This window comes from Macaca thibetana, chromosome 2 (assembly GCF_024542745.1).
Source record: "Macaca thibetana thibetana isolate TM-01 chromosome 2, ASM2454274v1, whole genome shotgun sequence".
In the NCBI taxonomy this organism is placed as follows: domain Eukaryota; kingdom Metazoa; phylum Chordata; class Mammalia; order Primates; family Cercopithecidae; genus Macaca; species Macaca thibetana.
In genome coordinates, this window is record NC_065579.1 from 54,846,630 (window position 1) to 54,866,789 (window position 20,160).

The 20,160-nt window shown below is 35.7% G+C and overlaps 1 long non-coding RNA gene across 1 annotated transcript; it reads left to right on the forward strand.

Moving 5' to 3' along the window:
* The first annotated feature begins 1,506 nt into the window (after positions 1–1,506).
* LOC126948268 (uncharacterized) lies at positions 1,507–19,763 on the forward strand. Its single transcript, XR_007723384.1, has 3 exons — positions 1,507–1,527; positions 12,516–12,693; positions 16,559–19,763. It is a non-coding gene; the product is annotated as an uncharacterized LOC126948268 (long non-coding RNA).
* Positions 19,764–20,160: the final 397 nt, after the last annotated feature.

Consider the following 20,160-nt stretch of genomic DNA (forward strand, 5'->3'; position numbering starts at 1 on the left):
ATAATTGGATTCTAAATGGGTTATTTCATTTGAAAAATATCATATTCTTTTTCTTTTGTCATTAGAAAATAATTTAATAATAGTTTTTAATGCTTGCACAATATTTCATCATATACCTATCCCTGCTTTATTTGTTTATAATCTCTCCTGGGAAAAGCATTGCAATGCAAGTATCTATTTAAATTGCCATTGCTTGAAAAATAGAACTAATGAGAAAAGACACAATAACAATGTATATTCAATCTCATAATTACAGAATTTGTACAGCTGTAGCTTTGGCCACAGAAGAATTAATTAACATATCAAAAATTCACTATCATTCACTAAGTGACTCATGAATAGTTTTACAAGTTTATATTGTATATTGTTTTTATGAAAATGTTCATTGATATACCATTTTGTTATTGTTAGGAAGGAAATAATTTTCTATAAATATTTGTTGAGTAAACAGAAATAGAAAAGACTTTTATATCTTTATATTCCTATGGTACTAAAAATATTTTCCAAGAAAGGAAATACCATTTCCTAACATTACACAAAATACATATGATAGATGGATAGAGGTTTATATAGTCATTGAAAGAATATTTCAAATTTTAAATTTTAACTATTTTTTCATATTCAAATTCCTCTATCAATTCTTTATTCGTAGCTGCTATGTGAATCCAAGCAAATTTTTCATCTAGTGACCCTCTCCTGCAAAATCATTAAAGACAGTTGAACTAAACAATTCTTATGTCCATTTCAGCCCTAAAATCCTACATTTCTGTGTTCTAAAAGGTTAATTAATATGGTTTCTAAATCAAAGCATAATAACATTATACAAGGTACCTTGTTTTTGAGGATGAAAGAGAATATGCTAAAAAAGTTTTATTAACATTTTTCAGGTATATTGCTATATGTCAACTAAAACTTTGGAAATTAAATGATTGCATAAAGTATTATGATTATAACTACTGATTATGTAGAACATGTGTAGGCACAAAACATGCATCTAAAAAAGATCTTGCTTAGTTAAAAAAATCCTGTTTTTAGAGCACTATTAGTTTTGATAAGATAAACCATTTGTGTAAGGCACAATGAAAGGAAAAATTCTTTTATCAAATAGAGGGATACATAGGAAAGGATGCATTCTCCAGAATTTTGATAGTTTAAAATATTTAATACTGTAAGAGTTCTTAGTAGATCAGTAAAAACACACCATGAAAAGTTATTTTTGAGGAGTACTTAAGCAGTTACAGCGTTATCATATGAAGGAAAATTATAATGTTCCTTCTTACTAACCGGGCCTCTGTGTACTTTTTGATCTTTTGCCTAAATACATTTCATATTCCTTGGTTATATCTAAAGAAAGCCACACATTTAGTCCAAACATAGGAGAAAAGTAATCGGGGCTTTCATTGGAATCCAGTAGATGAATACATTATTTACTGATAATCTTTGTTATGTGTACACAGCTGGGTCTGGAGGTGTGGTCAACATGGTAATAGAGATCACCAGAGGATACTTCAGACACCGCTACGACTGGTATGGCTTTCTGCTCTTCACTCCTGTTTTAAAGATTGCTCAGACATTTTCAAGAAATGTGTAGAAATATGTTTGAGGCTCAGCGTGCTTCTCTTATTTTGCTGATAAAGAGTCTCTGGCATTAGCCAGACTTCTTAGAATAGTAATCTTTCTTAATAGCAAGCTAACATGTCCTCTAACAAAAAACCTTCCCTTCCCACTTTTTTTAACCAGTTTGCTGAGTTCCATGTCAGTATTCTTTTATTTCTTCATAAGAGCCTAAAATGCCTTGCGTTTTGGCAAAGTACATTTATTTTATTTTTTAGCTTCTAAATTATTTAAAACAAAAAGTGTCGACTGCTTGAACTTTCATTTTTATATCAACCAATATTTCCTGGTCTCCTTTTCAAACGAGCTAACTTTTCTGAAGATTTTTAAGAGGCCACCTGATTTCAGGAGTAAAAATAAGTGAATGAGAAGAAAATATTTACCATTTTCAACTACATCTGTGGCAAATAATCAAAATGTGCATATACCCAAACTACAAAGTATCTCTAGTTAAAATATAAGCTGTTTAACATTATCTTTAATGTTAGCAACCTCACAAATGCCTTCTCTACAAGTCAGGGCCTCACAGAAAGCCATAAAAGGAGAGGAATATAATTTCGCTTGCTGGCACTTACTGAAAAGCTAAAATAGAATAGTAACAGAAATCGTATTTGCCAGCCCTAACCGAAGGAGTTGTGAAACATCTAAGAAGATTGTAAGTTATTATAAAAATGTTGTAATTACCATGCTATTAACTATGCCTTATAGGAGCTGAAACTTTTGTTTAACCAAAAATTATTTCAAGAGCAGGCAGCTAATTACTTACATTTAGAAAATATATTGCATACAAAGATATGGAACATTTTAAAATGTAGCTTTAAGTTGAAATGCAGTAGTCCATTTTTTTACTCCCTAGTAAGAACTAGGATTTTTGAAATGATATTTTCAAGTATAGTAAGAATATCTTTGAAATAATTCACTTCTTTTTCCAGTTGTTGGACTCAAAAGATTTTTTAAAACTGTGTCATTTATTTCATAAATCGTGAATTCTTTAAAGCAAACATGAGTGTGTGAAAGTTAAAGCACATCTGCAGTAAGAAATTACGTGATTCTTACAATGAGTTATTGCTCTTTTTAAAAGTGATTCATTGGCTATGGCTTGGGTAGCTTAACCCTTTGAAGTATGCATATCTGTGTATTCAGATTACACATGTTTTGAAAAATTCATAAGTTTTGAATTACAGGTATGTATGTGGAATTGTGAGGTCAATACAGAAAGTTTGGATGAAATGCCACTTTGGCAGAACCCTAAAGATTAGTGTCAGCTATGGGATCTTTTTGCTGATGTAATAATGCACACTTCAGTTCACCTTAAACAATGACTCTCTATCTTGACTACTGCATTATGTCATTGCATACTGTATTTATGGCTTTTTCAGGTATAACTGTGAAAGCTTTATTGAATTATTTTTCATTTCTTTTCTAATTACGATTTTCAATTTATGTCATATCCAAGGGAACATAACAAGAAACTAAATCAATTTATTTTTCTGTGTTTCTTGTTTAATAAAAAGAAAACTAAACTTTTCTGATTTTTTTCTGAAATTGCTTTTTCGTGCTTTCTTAAAAACAAATTTATCTTTAAATTTAAATTCAAATATGAAATCCTTTGCGAAGATACATGTTTAGCATTTTTTTTTTCCTTCAGAGAACTTTGTTCCCAGTAAGAATAATTTATCCTGGTCCCAAAACAGTTTTAAACTGGAAAAAGAAGTCGCTTTTAAGAAACCAAAATGGACATTTTTGTCTTAAATGAATCTACCAATGCCTTCTTTCTCCTTTTCTCCACTATTCTCACTCACACACACTTCAACAAGTCTACCCACACCCTATTTTCCACTCCACACTGTTTCTTCCCTAGAGTAAGTCCTTTTCAGGCTACTTCGTGGTTTGTTCACAGCCTAGGCAATGCAAATATTACCCAAATGAGTCCCTGAGATCCATGTTAATAGAAGCTATACAATGTAGTGATAAGAACCAGTTGGCTTCTCTGTCTCCAAATACTGACCTAATACATGTTTGCAGATTAGATTTACAATAGATGAATTTACATACAGTTCTGTGCTCTGTAGAGTACTGTAGTTGCTTTAGAGTCAGAACGGCAAAATGTGGCTCTTCTGAACTTAGAAGAGAAAATTCTGACCCCTCCTCCTTCCCCATTTTAATGGTTTGACTAACCATAGACAAACACCCTTAGCATATTTGGGGAAGTAAGTTGTTATTTTATCGGTTTGAGGACTTCTCTAAACTTATCTTTTATATGCTCTCCAGCCCTGGGCTGTGATGTTTTCTGGTTGTCTTCAAACATCTGAAAAGGCAAAAGCTCTTGCTCTCAGTTCTTATTAACTTCTTGTCACAACAGGAATAGTCTGTTAATCTCATTGGCCTATAAACTTATTTTTTTTCTTTCCTTGGTTTTCTCCCCAAAACATTCCCCAACTTAATTTGCTGCTTGGAACTTCTATATTGAAGACCACCCATTTCCTTATCTATTTCCCTGCTCATTCTTCACTGTATCTATGGATACATCTGATGCTCTTTATTCTTAAAAGGATGAGAAAATAAGAAATAGGAAGAAACTGAGGAGTTGTTTTAAATCTCAACCAATAAAATTATTAACATTACACCTAGCTGATATAAATCTATACACTCAAGTGTTCAAGAAATTTCATTTTCTTTTACTATCACGATTTTAAAAGTTTAATTCTAACTCTGAGACATCTTCCCATTGGGATGACAGGAAATTCAATCCCAGGCACTCTCAGTTCTCCCCATCTTCTCTCCCTCCCCTTCCCCCAGGCCCAGAGTTGTTAAGGAATAGATGTCAAATGGTGATGTGGAAACAGTAAAAGGTGGCACCTTTTCAAGAATGTGCCCTTCCTCTACATAGGTCCATCTGATTGCTGATCTTGCTTTGACAGATCTTCTGTATTTTCAACAGAAGGCATAAATGTTAATTTGTATGTGAATTCTTTCACATTGTAAATATTTATTTAAATGATGCCATTTAAAAATATATAGTTTTAAGCCAGCTCAGCCCATTGGCCACCATTTTACAACTTCTGTCTTGGACATAGTAAGTGCCATAACGGCGCTTGCTATCAGGCTGCTTCGGCCTTTGTGCCCTGCATGAAGGCAAGGGTCAGCCTGGCTATGTGTCTGATAACTTTTCAGAGCCCAGGGGCTCAGGGGAGATGCTCACTTAGATAGCTTCTACCCTAACATTTGGTGGTTATCATTTATTACAGAGTACTTTGTGCTTCAGGAGTTCTCTAGTACTAAAAGGTTGTTTGCACAAGCACAACAATAAAAAATTAATTACACCAAATAGTAGGTATTGCATGGTTCTTATCAGGTGAAACTAGAGGAAGTATTTGGCATGTTGCTTTATTCTTTGCAGAGATTCCATAATTCCAACACTATGAGGAATATATTGGTAAAAGGAGAGATGCTGGTGTCTGGCCCCCTAACACATGATAGGCTTCAAAAGTCCAGGCATGAGCAAATAGAAGATGTGTGAATCTGGACATGGATAAGGGAAAGAATGGAAAACAAAATTGCAAGAGATGATGTAGAGTAAACTGGATAGGATTTGGTACCAAAGATATAGAGAGTGATCCGAGGAGGGCATAGTAGACACAGATGTCTACAGTTTAAGGACTCTATGGGTAAGAGGATGAATTTTTCCCTTCAACAAAACATTGACTAATGAAAAATTAGTTTTAGATTATCTATAATCAGTTCTATTTTTGGCAAATCAGATCATGACACTCCACATCTGAAAAGTTTCCATTGGCTCTCTGATATAAACAGAACATATTTTAGCCTCTTCTACTTGGTCTAAAAAGTCCTTTAACATACAACCTCAAACTGCCTCTCTAGTCCTTACATAGCACCCTGAATACTCAATATTCTACATCTACTCAAACACACTATTTTTTTCTTTACTGTTTCTAAAACATGCCAGGCAAATGTCACAAGTATGTTGTATTCGCTGTTAAATTGGCAGAATAAGTTTATTCAAATCAGTTTGTGCCTAAAACAGCTCTCATTTTAGCTCTTGTCTATCTTTCCCCTACCCAAATCCTTTGAAAACAACTTGAGATTGTGTACAGAATTATGGTCATTCAATAGGTTTTTACTTTCTTAAGACTGATTATTTCAGTGAAAATAAAAATTCTCTACCATTCTTACTAGTTAAGCTACTTTGAACAAGTGACTGAACTGTTTTTCTTTTTTTTAAAATTTTGGGGTGCTAATTGTGAACATTAAATAAGTCCATGTTTGTACATTAGATAGTCAAAAAATATTAGATTCCAATTAACTGATCAATAATTTGGCCAAAAGGAAATTTAGGCCACAAAAAATACAGGACGTGGGAAAGGGGAGTAAAGGATAGAAGAAAAAAAGAGGAAATATTGATAGTTGTGTCCCTCCAACAAAGTCCCTTTTGATAATGTTTACTGGTAGACAGTAAATAGGCTCTTCCTAGAAAATTTAAAACATATATTTGTTAATTTATCAAGTGCTAGAAGTATAAATTTACTTAGTAAAATACTACTTCTACTAAAAAATTGGATAGCTTTGTAGATAGCTTATAAAAATACTTGATTCTTACTATTGTGTCAACGAATATTTAAAATAAGTACCATGCCCTGTCAAAATCACACTAATGCCATATTTTTGCATAAAGTAAACATTCCTGGTGACAGATAGAGGGCAATAAATATGCTTGAGAAAATACCTTATATTTCATCCGGGCACGGTGGCTCACACCTGTAATCCCAACACTTTAGGAGGTCGAGGCAGGCAGATCATGAGGTCAGGAGATGGAGACCATCCTGGCCAACATGGTGAAACCCCATCTCTACTGAAAACACAAAAATTAGCTGGGTGTGGTGGCACTTGCTTGTAATCCCAGCTACTCAGGAGGTTGAGGCATGAGAATCTCTTGAACTTGAGAGGCGGAGGTTGCAATGAGCCGAGATCATGCCACTCCACTCCAGCTTGGTGACAGAGCAAGACTAGGTCTCAAAAAAAAAAAAAAGAAAAAAGAAAAGAAAAGAAAGAAAGGAAAGAAAGAAAGAAAAAAAGAAAAAGAAAAAGAAAATACCTTATATTTCTATTCTTCTCAAAAGATGTATCAAAGGTGACTGTGAATGAAAATCATTTTCTGCAGCAGTGATATGGTCTGGCCCTGTGACCCCACCCAAATCTCATCTTCAATAGTAATCCCCACGTGTGGAGGGAAGGACCTGGTGGGAGGTGATTGGCTCATGGGGATGGTCTCCCCCATGCTATTCTCGTGGTAGTGAATGAGTTCTCACAAGATCTGATGGTTTAAAAATGTGGAACTTCTCTCTTTCTCTCTCTCATGCTGCCATGTAAGACCTGCTTTGCTTCGCCTTTACCTTTTGACATGATTGTAAGTTTCTTAAGGCCTCCAGAGACATGCGGGCCTGTGAGCCAGTTAAACTTTTTTTCTTTATAAATTATCCAGTCTCACGTAGTTTTTTATAGCAGTGTGAAAATGGACTAATACAAGCAGTAAGCTGGATTTTGAGAGAATTGACAGGAAGAACTTTGCCTAGGATAATGAACACTGTACTTCTGATACCCTTGGTTGTTTTCAGCTACCATCAGTTAGTTACAAGAGTTCAGACAGGTCTTGTTTGTGCCTGTCTTCAGAAAAAAATAAAGAAAAGAAAGGAAGGAAAGAAGGGCAGGAAGGAGGAAGATAGGCTATATTGCCTTTGGTCTGGAATTTCAGCCACAATTCCAGCCTTGTATTTGCTAACCACCTGTTTCTGGCCCTCTAGTTTCATTCTCCTGCTGTCCTAACCACTTAGTGCTAGATGCATCTTTGTTCTCCCATCTCTGACATTGAACTTGGCTAAAATTTGTCATACTCTATTCTCTTTCCCATAAAGGTAGTCTATGTTCATTCCTAGCAAATGACTGTCTTGTGCCAAAGGTCATCACCCCACCTCAATGGAGTCTAGAGAATTAGATTCACAAAGCCTCCCACTTATACCTCTATTACTACTGTGCAACTCCCCATTCTATTCGTAAAACTGGCTACTCATAAGAAGAATATCTTTAGGAAATGGTTTGTGGCTGTGGAAAGCTCAGAGATAGCCCTCTGGCTAAAAGGAGGAGTTAATTTAAGTCACTCCAAACAGATTACATATCTGTTTTTTCCCCCTCTGTGTCTCCCCAGTCCGTTTTCTATGATTAGAAAATAATGTTTAAAAGTGATTTCTGATTCAGCTCTTGCTGCAAAGTGGGTGTTTGTAGTTACAACTACAAATTGGCTTAACCCATTAAAGTCTTTGTGCAAAAAACCTTGGGATGAGAACGTGCTTACACTGACAAACCAGTCAAGACAAGTTTTTCAAAGGGTCTGTCAGGAGGAAGCATATGGAGTGAAGACTGCACAGCTAACTTGTCCTTGTCCTTCTCCTGTCTTTTCACTTTTCAGAAAGGTTCAGAGAAAGAAGGTACACAACTTTCACTATAATCGATTCCAGTGATTCTCCTAACATTGCAGCTTGGAAGTTTAGTTCTTTTAAGTGTCCACATCCTTTTTTCCTATTGCCATTTAGGTCCATTTACCTTTCTGCTGAATTCAATGGCAGCTGTTCAGTCCTCCAGTGTACCCGTTTCATAGTCTTTGCTAGTGTTTGATGTACTTATTATGTCTAGTTTATATCAACTTGTTCCTTTTTACTCATTTCCTTAGGTACAGTCTCAAAATTTTAATCACTGTTCAGTTTTCAAGATGTTCATTGTAGTGATCTGTGTCCTTGTCTGTATCAATGTAGGATTTAGTTTGCATACATTAACACAGGCTTAGAAAAACAATAAAGACATTTTTGTTTTCTAATGTAATAAGGAATCTGGTAATAGTAACTGCCGCTGGTTCATCAGCTCAAAAAATGTTAGGACTTGGCTCCCTCAGGGGCTCTAGATACTTGTGATTATATGATATCTACACTATCTTCAGTCATCAGTCCAAATTCAAGGCAAGAGAAAGAAGGACAGGGAAAAAGTAGGGAAAAAGTCAAGAGGCCCTACACCTGGTCAGGGCAGCTGAATCTGCTAGCCCCTTTAAAAGACTTTCCCAGAACTGTATCCAGTGACTTCACTTACATTTCTCTGGCCAACTATAATGGTAGGGAAGACTAGAAAGTTTCATATATTAGGTAGGCTCCTTGATCTTCATACAAAAATTTTATATTTTGTTAGGAAGGGAAAAGAGAGGAATTAATATTAGGTAAACAGTTAGCCTATATTATAATGTCTTTCTCTTCTACAGTATCATAAACCCTTATTCATAATAGAAAAAATACAAGATTTTAGATTAAGGACCCACGGTGGAATGGCTAATTTTATACGTCAACTTGGCTATGCCACAGTACCCTAATATTTGGCCCAACATTAGCCTAGATGTCATTTTAAGGGTACTGTTTAGATGTGATTAACATTTAAATTCGTAGACTTTGAAAGCAGATAAAAACTGTTCGTAATGTGGGTAGGTATCATCTAGTCAGTTGAAGGCCTTAATAGCAAAAGACTGAGATTCCCAAAGGAAGAGAGAATTCTGCCTCCAAACTACCTTCAGACTCAAACTTCAGTATCAGCTCTTTCCTGGATTTTCAGCCTGCTGATCTGCCTTAGATTTCAGACTTCCCAGCCTCCACAATCAATTCCTTAAAATCTCTCTCTCTCTCTCTCTCTCTATGTTTGCAGAAAACATACACCCACATACATATTCACATTGTTCTGTTTCTCTAGAGAACTTTAATATACTGAGTTTGAGTTTGGGATCCCAGACTAAGTAGTTAGGTAATTGTGGATGGGTACCTAAGATTCAGAATCAGTTGGTATAAACCAGGAATACCAGGAATGTTAAGGCTGTGCTCTAAAACCTTGAAAAGGTATGAGGATGGTGGATGGGAAGTATGTGGGAGGAATCCTGGGTCTTCTCATTTCATTGCTGTACTCTTGTTTCAACTGCACCTTCATTTCTATTTATTGGGATTTTAAAATTCGAGCTTCCCCATTAAATTCTATTTGAAGAAGTTGATCTGATTAAAATAACACAGCAACTGATCTTTAAGTTTCAGTCTAGTTCTGACAAATAAGTTTTTTAATTAAATGGATTTAGCTCAAAATATTCTGGGATCTCCAACTGGTAGGGCCAGTTGGGATTTTAGGTGTAGGAGCTGATCCAAAGTAGATGGGATCCCCTAAAATATTCAACGCCTCAAATGACAGTGTCCTAAGAGGTGTTGTTAACCTAGATTCAATTAGTATAAATATATGAGTGATTCAGTCTAGTGTGTAAAGAACAACAGTGGGAGTTGTCTGACAGTGAAGAAAGTTGAAGTCGGTGTGTTGTGGTGTCATGGGTTGAAGTCATTGTTTAGTTTGGTCTGAGGCTGCACAGGTAATTCTCTGCCCTCATTCTGGAAGTGGAGGAAGTGGTCCTGATATACTCACTCACTCTTAATCAAATTCCCTCAGGAGCAGAGATTACTCTTGACACCCAGGTCTGTTAACACAGTGAGTCTAGCGAGGACAAATAAGATCTGACACTAAGATCATACAGGGCGTTTTTATTTCATAAAACTGTTTGCCCACAAGAGATACTCAATAAAAACATGTTAAATAAATAAATCCACTGTAACACTGTAACTTAAACATGGAGTCTAAAGGTCAGCATACTGTTTAATGTAAAAGTATTATGTGTGTTCTTAAGGAGATGTTCTCATTAGATAGGGATTTGTCAAAGTTTCAGAGATTATTTCTTCTCAGAAGGAAATTCTTGTTTTTCAAGCTCTAAGAATAGTTCTAGAGAAAGATGTTAAATTAACAAGAAAATCTGTATATGGTGTTTTAGACCATCTTATTACGTAATTTTCTCTTTTTTATTGGGCTACATGAGAACATCCCTACAAGGAGAAAAAAAATCATTTTTATCATAATATTAAGAAATACAATACAAATAGAGTTTACTGTTGAAACTAACTCTATAATTGACCCAAATTAGTTCTCTGTAAAATTTGACCAATCAATTTTTTTTTCTACCATTCAGTTTATTCTGTAATAGCTTTAGGAGAGCTTATATTGACCAAATGACTATCAAGATGTAGCTTTAATTTTATAACATAAAGTCTGTAGCAGTATAAATGATTAAGAGCTCTTGTTGTTGACACTGTTGTTAACTGTGTTAGTAGGCTCTAATTCCCGAGAATTCTGAGTACAATTCTGCAACCTTGGATAAGTTATTTGGTTTCTATAAATTTCAACAGTTCCCTCATGTGTTAAATAGAGATAATAATAATAGTACCTATTCCCTGATAGGTACTGATTTTGGAGATTATATGAAAAAGTGCATATAAAATGCTTAGCCAAGTGTCTAACACCTAATGTTTGAAAAATAGATGTTTTAGTCATAATTTTTACATTTTGATGGCTAGATTTAATAGATATAAATTGTTTTTCATTTTCAAATATAAGTGAAATTTTGTTAAGTGGTTAGTGATTACAATCCTTTCTTATGTGCAAAATGTCTTATTCCTACATGAAAAATATTATCTAAACAGTATTATAGTCTTAAACAGCTCTTCTTACTTTGTCTTAGGGAAAATGTTCTCATGAAATGAAAAGTCCTTCTTCAGATCAATAAGTGTAAGATCAGAGAGGCAATGGGTCAGGAAAATCAGTATGAAGGATGAAAAGTGGGGAGGGAGACACTGAGGGACAGAGGAAAGGAGAAAAGACCAAACTGCCATTTGGCTGTGTAAAAAGTTTAGGGCAACTGGCTTCTGGGTAACTGGAACTGAACTCTCAACACTGGGGCTGATTAACAATTGTATCACTACTCTCCCCTCCCCAGAGACTACTCCACTGGGCATCTCTATTATTAGGGCTCTTCAAACTAGTATTCTCAGCGTTATCTCAAGGTGATATTCACATGAGCTACTTTCAAAGTGCCTGAAGTATGTTGCAACTTCTGTTATTTACTACTTACAATGTAAGAAATCAAACTCTACAGGATCACAATTAAGGAAGAAATGGGGGCAGTGAGAGTTAGGAAAGACATTAAATTTAGAAACTACTAAAGGGAAAATTTAGCTCAGTGGCCTAAGGATGTTTTGAATTGCTAAATACTGTAGGATGAGGCAACTGTCTTTTAGCCAGAGGCAAAGGGCTTTAAGTGGGCCTAAAAGCAGGGAGACTGCCAACCAGGAGGAGAAGGCAAAAACAGGACTGGCAGATAGAACTGAGGCTAGCTGGTTGTATTAGTGAAGAGGCAGTAGTTCTCGCAAGGAAACTGGCATCGTTGGCGTTGATTCAAGTTGAGAAGCAAGCCAGAATCTGAGTTGGAAATCTGAAACTCTCATAGACTTGAAGAGCATTTTGATCAATATCTCTCCTCTATTCTGCTATTATAGGAAGTCTGTCTCTGTTGGTTTGATTATTTAGCTTTCATCACCACCCAAATAGCAATACCAGAATTGTTCACAAATCTGTATTTAATTAACATTTTCTGTGTATTTTTTCTCTTTATTCTTATTTGACTATATTCTTCTATCAGTAGTAACGCAATTTTTCAGTTCCTATCTCGAAGTACATAACATTTGTTTTTCGATTCTTTCCTTTTTCTTTTCCCCTATCCTGGTAGAAACCCTTCTCAGGCAGGAAGAGTGAAATTGCTCAGTAACTGGGGAAGGCAGCTTTCTGCCCAAGTGGGTGTTTTGTTTTGAGATACCCTCAAGCAAGAATTCTGTAACAGACACGAAGAAGTCTCAAGGCAGATCTATTGAATAGTAACATTCAAACCTTCTTCCGTGAGGAATTCATACACATACTGCTGTTGTTTTCATTTTGAGTGACACTGTGATGAACTGGAAAGAACAAAAGCTCTTCTGCCGCGCAGAGCCAAGATTGAATCCTGACTCTCCTGTTTTTGCTCTCGTAAACTTGAGCAAATGATTTCACCTCTGGAGTATCAATTTTTCCTTCTGTAAAAGTGAGATGCTATCCATTTTGGAGAACCGTTAGCATGAGGTAAGAAATTATAGGGGGAGATACAGCATATCACAAGCACTCAATAAGTTGTCGTTTTCATTATCTTTGTTATTACTAATCACATTTCCCATATTGTCAAGTCATTGTAAAATATTGGTAATTTTACATATGTTCTATGAAATTATCATACTTTCCATACTTTGCTAATTAGTAACATCTTTTATCATTGGATAAAAGGTAGGGCTCTTAAAGCACAGAATTTACAGAACGTATGTAGTGGTGATGCTGATTTTCACTTTCAGAAATCTTCGTGCTCAATTCCTTTCTTTAAAATTCTGATAGTTAAATAAGTGCAAAGTAAGACATAATTTTGGCCAGGTGTGGTGGCTCACGCCTGTATTCCTAGCACTTTGGGAGGCCGAGGCGGGCGGATCACCTGAGGTCGGGAGCTTGAGACCAGCTTGACCAACATGGAGAAACCCCATCTCTACTAAAAACACAAAATTAGCCAGGCATGGTGGCACATACCCGGTAGTAATCCCAGCTACTTGGGAGGATGAGGCAGGAGAGTCATTTGAGCCTGGGAGGTGGAGGTTGTGGTGAGCAGAGATCGTGCCACTGCACTCCAGCCTGGGCCACAAGAGCGAAACTCCGTCAAAAAAAAAAAGACATAATTTTGGTCCCCAGGCAAAATTAACCTAGGATGGAATATGGAGAAAACGCAGGAAAGAACAATTCAATGGGTGCTGTATATACGAAACAAAGTTAAGAGAAAGTTGGGTAGGTGGATCAGCAAAGGCTATGATAGCCCTGAAAAGATTTAACATAGAGACATGGGGAACGAAATGAGGAGAAGGAAATTTTGGGTGGAGGAACCAGCATGATAGTAGATGCAAGTCCAGGCAGGGTGTCTCAAACCTGATATCTCAACAGTTTGGGAGGCCAAGGCAGGAGGACTGCTTGAGGCCAGGTGTTCAAGACTAAACTAGGCAACATAGCAAGATCTTATCTCTACAAAAATATTTTAAAATTAGGCAAGTGTGGTGGCACTCACCTGTAGTCCTAGTCGCTCAGGAGGCTGAGGTGAGAGCATTGCTCAGAATTCCCAGGAGTCCCTTGAGTGCAGAAGTTCCAGGGTTTAGTGAGCTATGATCGCACCACGGCACTCCAGCCTCAGCCATACCACAAGACTGTCCCTAAAACAACAACAACAACAACAACAAAAAGATAGTAGATACAGGATACAAGAATCTGTGGCAATTTTGGTGATAAAACTGTTGGCATGTTGTTGACCAACTCTTTTCAAACTCTTAATGGATCAACCACCTTTCCAAATAAAATGTAATATAGAACTCTAATGTAAAAGATTTCGAAGTTATAATTAGAATACAGTTACTTTATAGATTCAAGTTTACACAGTTACTCTTACAATGTTCTGTCTTAATGACATCTAGACATTTGAATCCCGGGTTAATAAACAGCAATTACAGTCTCAGCATCCACTGTACTTGTAACAAAACTTTGTAAAGCTTCTAATAACTACAGATTATTAGGTTTCCAGATAATTCACTTGAAAAACCACTATGGTAGAGAATCTGAAGTACAAACTGACAGGTTTGCCCTTAACTCAGTTAAAAATTTGAAGGTTTCTTAGTGTGGGAATGATATAGAATAACACTGCTCTGGAAAGGCTAATTTTATAAAAGGAACAGGATGAACTAGATGAAATAAAGATCAGAGGCAAGGAGACCTCATTATTAGCAGGCTGTTGAAATAGTGCAAAAGGGGTTGAACCACAGTGGAGTAAGAATGAGGTATTCATTAGCATTCTAGTTTAAATTAGAGCTTGATTTTAATTTTACAATCTTAGAGATACTATAGCTATTATTACTCCTACATTTAACACATATAATTTTGTTGGCTTTAATCAAATTTTAATTCTCTGAAAATTAACTGTTACATAAGAAATGGAACTTCTTGTAATTATTCTGAATGTTGACTTAGAATTGTATTTGGTTGAAAATGCTAATTTGAAAGAGTTTTTTTGTTGTTGTTTGTTTGTTTGTTTTCTTTAGAGTTTTAGTTCTTTAGCTCTTGGCTTAGGTCAGTCTTTCCAGCATGAGGCGCATTGGATGTAAATCACATGCCATTATTTAAATGTATAAAAGTATTAATAACTTGGTTTAAGTAAGTCCAGACCCTTTGTTTTACATTTCTATTTTCTGTTACATGACTTAATATAAGACAGGATTTATTTTTTCTTAAAATCTTTTCTAAAGAGTATGCTTTCGTCTGATACTGAAACCAGAGTTTAGAGAGAAAAGTTTATAATAGCTTTGTTGTAAGGCTCTAAAAATCAAAGGCAAGTATTTTGAAGACATAAATAGCTACGTCTAAAGGTTCTATCATACTTTATTTATCAATCATCACCAAGCAAACTGATATTCCATATAAGTAAAAATTCCAAAATAATGAATGTTTATCGCTTTAGATGACTTGTTTTTCCATTTCAGTCACTTTGAAAATCTTCTAAAATGCATTCCACACTGCCTTGCTGTTGGAACAACAGTATCATTACAAAATTTTCTTAATACTATTTTTCAAAATTCAGATTCCTTTCTGGGTACTAATAGTCATTTTTGTTTCCAAAGCACCTAATTTCTTCAGATTTCTCATCCGTAACCATTAGTCAGCCTTCACAGAACACTGAAACAATAAACATACAAGAAAGGTTCTTACAATTGCATATAAAGTAAAATTAAAAATAAGTGATGACTTTAAAGACGACTTTGTGGCAGCCAGGCATAGTGGCTCACACCTGTAATCCCAACACTTCGGGAGGCCAAGGCTGGTGGATCACTTGAGGTCAGGAGTTGGAGACCTGCCTGACCAGCATGGTGAAACCCTATCTGTACTAAAAATACAAAAAAATTAGCCGGGTGTGGTGGCACACACCTGTGGTCCCAGCTACTCAGGGGGCTGAGGCAAAAGAATTGTTAGAACCCAGAAGGCAGAAGTTGCAGTGAGCTGAGATCACGCCATTGCACTCTAGCCTGGGCAACAAAGTGAGGCTCTATCTCAAATTTAAAAAAACAACAACAACGAACAAACAAACAAACAAATAAAAACCACTTTGTGGCAGCCATGTAGCAATCAGAGATATTTTACTGGTATTCTTCATATTGTCTCCAAACTATTAAAGTTATTGGATAACTTCTGATTAGGTGGAATATGATTAATTTTCTGCGACAGTTGATTTTAGGTGATTTATATTAAAAGACATGATACAGAGGATATCGGGAAAGTATTCCACTCATTTAAATAAATTAACCATTGTTTTGAGAGGCATGGTTGCATGGAAAGACATCCACTTCATACTGGATATTATAATAGTTGCTACAAGGAAAGTTTACTTTCTGACCAGACATCTCTGTGCTCCCATTGCATTTTACACCATCCCATATCACAGTTCTTGTCTTGTTTTCTTATAGCTGTCTTGCTTAAAATCTTTCTGCCCCTTTCAACTAAACAAACAAACAAAAAGTCCTAAGGGGAAAGATATGCCTGATTTATAGACACAAAGTAAGTACCCAGTATGCACTTATTTTTTGTTTGTAATTAAAATGTCAGGGTCAGCTTAAAACTAGACAGATGCCAGAAACTGAAAACGAAAATGAAGAATAACTCATAACTCATTCTCTCTGGTTCAAGTCCTTGAGGGAATCTGCTAGATTACACACACACACACACACACACACACACACACACACACACACACACAGAGAAAAGAAAAGAAAAAAAAAAGAAAAGAAAAAGAAAAAACAATCCTGCCAACCCCTACATACTATCTCTATATCTCTACATCTCTACCCTAACTTTCTAATCTCCTTTCCAACACTTCCAGGTAATGGTCCTCTGCTCCAGCTACACCAATTCTTGAAGGTCTCATTTCACCATGGAAACTATCGTCTGTATTTTCTTCCAACTTATCTGGAGTTGATCCCCAACTCTCAAGTCCTGGAACAGAGAGAAAAGAACACTGAATATGTTCATCGTTTTGATTTTGAAACCAAAAATTTATTAAAAGTGACAAAGAGGTTGAAGGAAATCCCTATAATGCTTTCTTTCATCATTTCCCAATGTGCGATCAGTACAAAGCTAGGCCTTCTGTATATATCCTTTATTATCCTGATAAGAAGTTACTTTTATACCAATTTTTAAGGACAAAAAACAGAAGTTTAGAGATATTAAGTAGTAAAGTCGTCTCTCAGTATCCGTGGGGGGACTGGTTCCAGGACCCCCAGGGATATCAAAATCCATACAAACTGAATTACCTTACATAAAATGGTGTAGTATATGGATATAACCTATGCACAGGTTTTCATCTATGCACATATTCCCATGTATTTCAAACAACCTTTGATTACTTATAATACCTAATACAGTACCTGTACATCACTTCATTCTTGTGGGTTCAACGTAGTTCAGTGCATGTCAATTTTAAGTTTTGCTGTTTGATACTTTGTGGAATTTTTACCTATGTATTTTTCACTCACAGTTGGTTGAATCTATGGATATGAAACACACAAATACAAGGGCTAATTGTGTGTCCAGAGACACGAAAGAGAACATTATAGATACAGGATGAAAGCCAGGTTTGCTCAATCTCATGGTGCTGTGTCTTAGAGCAAATAGTATTCTCATGTTTCCTGGTCTCACCTTTCATTGCAAAAGAGTCTCCATTTTCAGAAGCAACCTGGCATTTTCATGAAAGCTACCCTGATGTGCTCTGTCCTCCCTAGTTGTCAAAACCTTTTTCCTCCAGGTTCTGTAAGCCTGAGAGCACTGACTTGTTAAATTACAAATAGTTATATAGGGAACCAGATTAATACACAGCAGCCAGATTCATACACAGCAGCATTTTAGTAATGAATTTGGGAAAAACTAAAAATTTTCAGGAACATGCTGGAATGTCAGGCACTGTGACCAGATCCTTGGAAGGTATTTGGGGGCAAGGATATTTACTGGAAACCCATCAAAGGCAGAAAAAGCTGCTTTTTGAAATGCGTATAATCTAATCTTTTCTAGTGACAGAATGACAATTTACATCCAATGTTTGTGGTAGTAGAAGAATTGCTTTATTTAGCAGGAAAGAGGGTATGGATGGTAATGGTTGATGTCTCCGTGTTTAACATGTAGATTGAACAGGAAGTGTGAACTATTAGAAGTAGAAGGCAGATGGAAGGACATGACAATTGAATGAAATGTCAGAAAGAAAATGAATGCACTAGATTTTCTTTTCACAGAGTAACAGTTTCCTTTCCATGACAAGAGACACAGGGACATGCTTATAGATGACAAAGCAATTTTCTTCAATTTACGGTATTTCTTTAGTGCAGGGCTGTCCAATAGAATATCTGTAATAATGGAACATTTTTATTTCTCAGCTGTCTAATAAAATACCCACTAGCTACATATGGCTATTAAGAACTTGAAATGTAGCAAGTGCTATTAAGGAGCTAATGCTTTTAAATTTTTAATTAATTTAAATGTAAATAGCCTCATATTGGACACTGAAGCAGGCAAAATAGGCATTGAAGCCATTTCTCCACCTTTCCTGTCAAATTTAATAACATTGAGTTTTGGTTACGTTTTATTTTTTTAAGTATTATCAAGAATTTGAAGCTATATTGCTGGTAGTATAAGCTAGCTTACTCAGGTGAGAAGTCTGAAGTAAGTGATATGGATCAGCCTTTCAAGCTTTGATCCATAATGTGTGCTATCACAAATAATGTTATTGAAATAAAAGTAATTTCACAAATATGTGTTAATAGTATCTGTCCAAATACACAAATGAAAATCATTTATATAAAATAGCATGGGATGTTAACAAGTTAAAGTAAAAATTAGTTAAGATGATGGTTCCTTTTGTGCCATAGGAGAATGCACTATCTGGAAAAAACATCAGCCAGTGACATGAACCTCCTTCCTTAGTGGTTGCATATTGAGAGGAAAGGAGGAACAATAAAAAGAAAGGAGATAATATAATTCAGGCTTTTCAAACTCAGTTATCCTAGGGCCTAGGCAAAGTGTTAATATGAGATGTATGAATCCATGATAAGTGTGCCCCTCCCTCCCCCAAACTCCCATCCCCACCACTCCAATGTATTCTGGTCTTCTGGTTACACCAGGGGACCATCTGCTCAGTCAATCTGCCCTCACTACCTCACCACTGCCCCAGTCCACCTGAGGTAGCCACCTGGCTTCTTTCATGAATGTTTCAACAGCACTGTACTAAACGATTTCTATAGTCTTCTTTAGTCCTGGCACCTTTTGATTCTAGGATTATATAGTCAATATCCTCAATGGAGGAAAAAGGAGTCCTGCTTGAATCAAAATGCTAAATCTTGGAGTTTTGATGCATAAGGACAACTTTATAACTGCTATAACCACTTATGAATAGAGGCTTTAGAGATTGTTATATGCATTTTTTTCCTATGTGAAGTACTATTCACTGTTTATTTGCACACCAAGTTAGAATCTCTAAATTAAGGGAACTAACTAGTAGTATGTTTACCTTATTTATTTTGCATATTACCACAAAATATCTACCTACCACCAGACTAGGAACAAAATAGGTGCTCCATAAACATTTAATAAGTGAATGGTACAGAGATTCCTATAATAACCACAATCAAACATATTTGTCTGCACAGTAAAGAGTTACTACTCAACATCTTCAGGCTGAAAAACTTCTGAATCCTTTAACTGTGACAGTGTCTGACAGCATAGCGGTCATTTCATTTTGTACTTTTGTTCACTTTTAATGTCAGACCCCCCAAAAAACATGGCAATAGTTAAAGTCAATGATAAGAATTTTTACCTGCTGGTTATGAATCCTTAGAGAGTGGCCATGGAATGCTTTCTCACCCACAAACTTAACTCTGTCTCCTTCCCTCAACTCCCAAAACTTGGCAATTTTCAGCCATTAGTTGATAATATGTGCTGGGATGGTTTCTTTCTGTTTATTCTGCTTAGGAACTATGAGCTTTATGGATCTGTAGGTTTACAGTTTTCAACAAATATGGGAATTTTGTCTATTATTTCTGTCCTCTGTTCTCCCTCTTTTTCATTCTGGGTCTCCAGTTACCTATATTGTCCCACAGAGTATTAAAGCTTTGTTTCTGTTTTTTAGTTATTATTTTATCTGTGCTTCATTTTAGATAGCTTCTGTTGCTATAGCTTTAAATCTACTGATCTTTTCTTCTGAAATACATTACTTCCCACTGTTAATTTTACCCAGCGAATTCCTCATTTCAGATATTTAATTTTCATCTCTAGAAGTTCCATTTGTTTCTCTTTTACATTTTCTATTTGTGTCTCATAATTTTTATGTTTTCTTTTATATCCTTGAGGATATGGAGCATATTCTTAATAGATATTTTAAAGTTCTTGTCACCGGTTTTATAATCTCGTTCATTCCTAGGATTGTTTGTCTCTATTGAG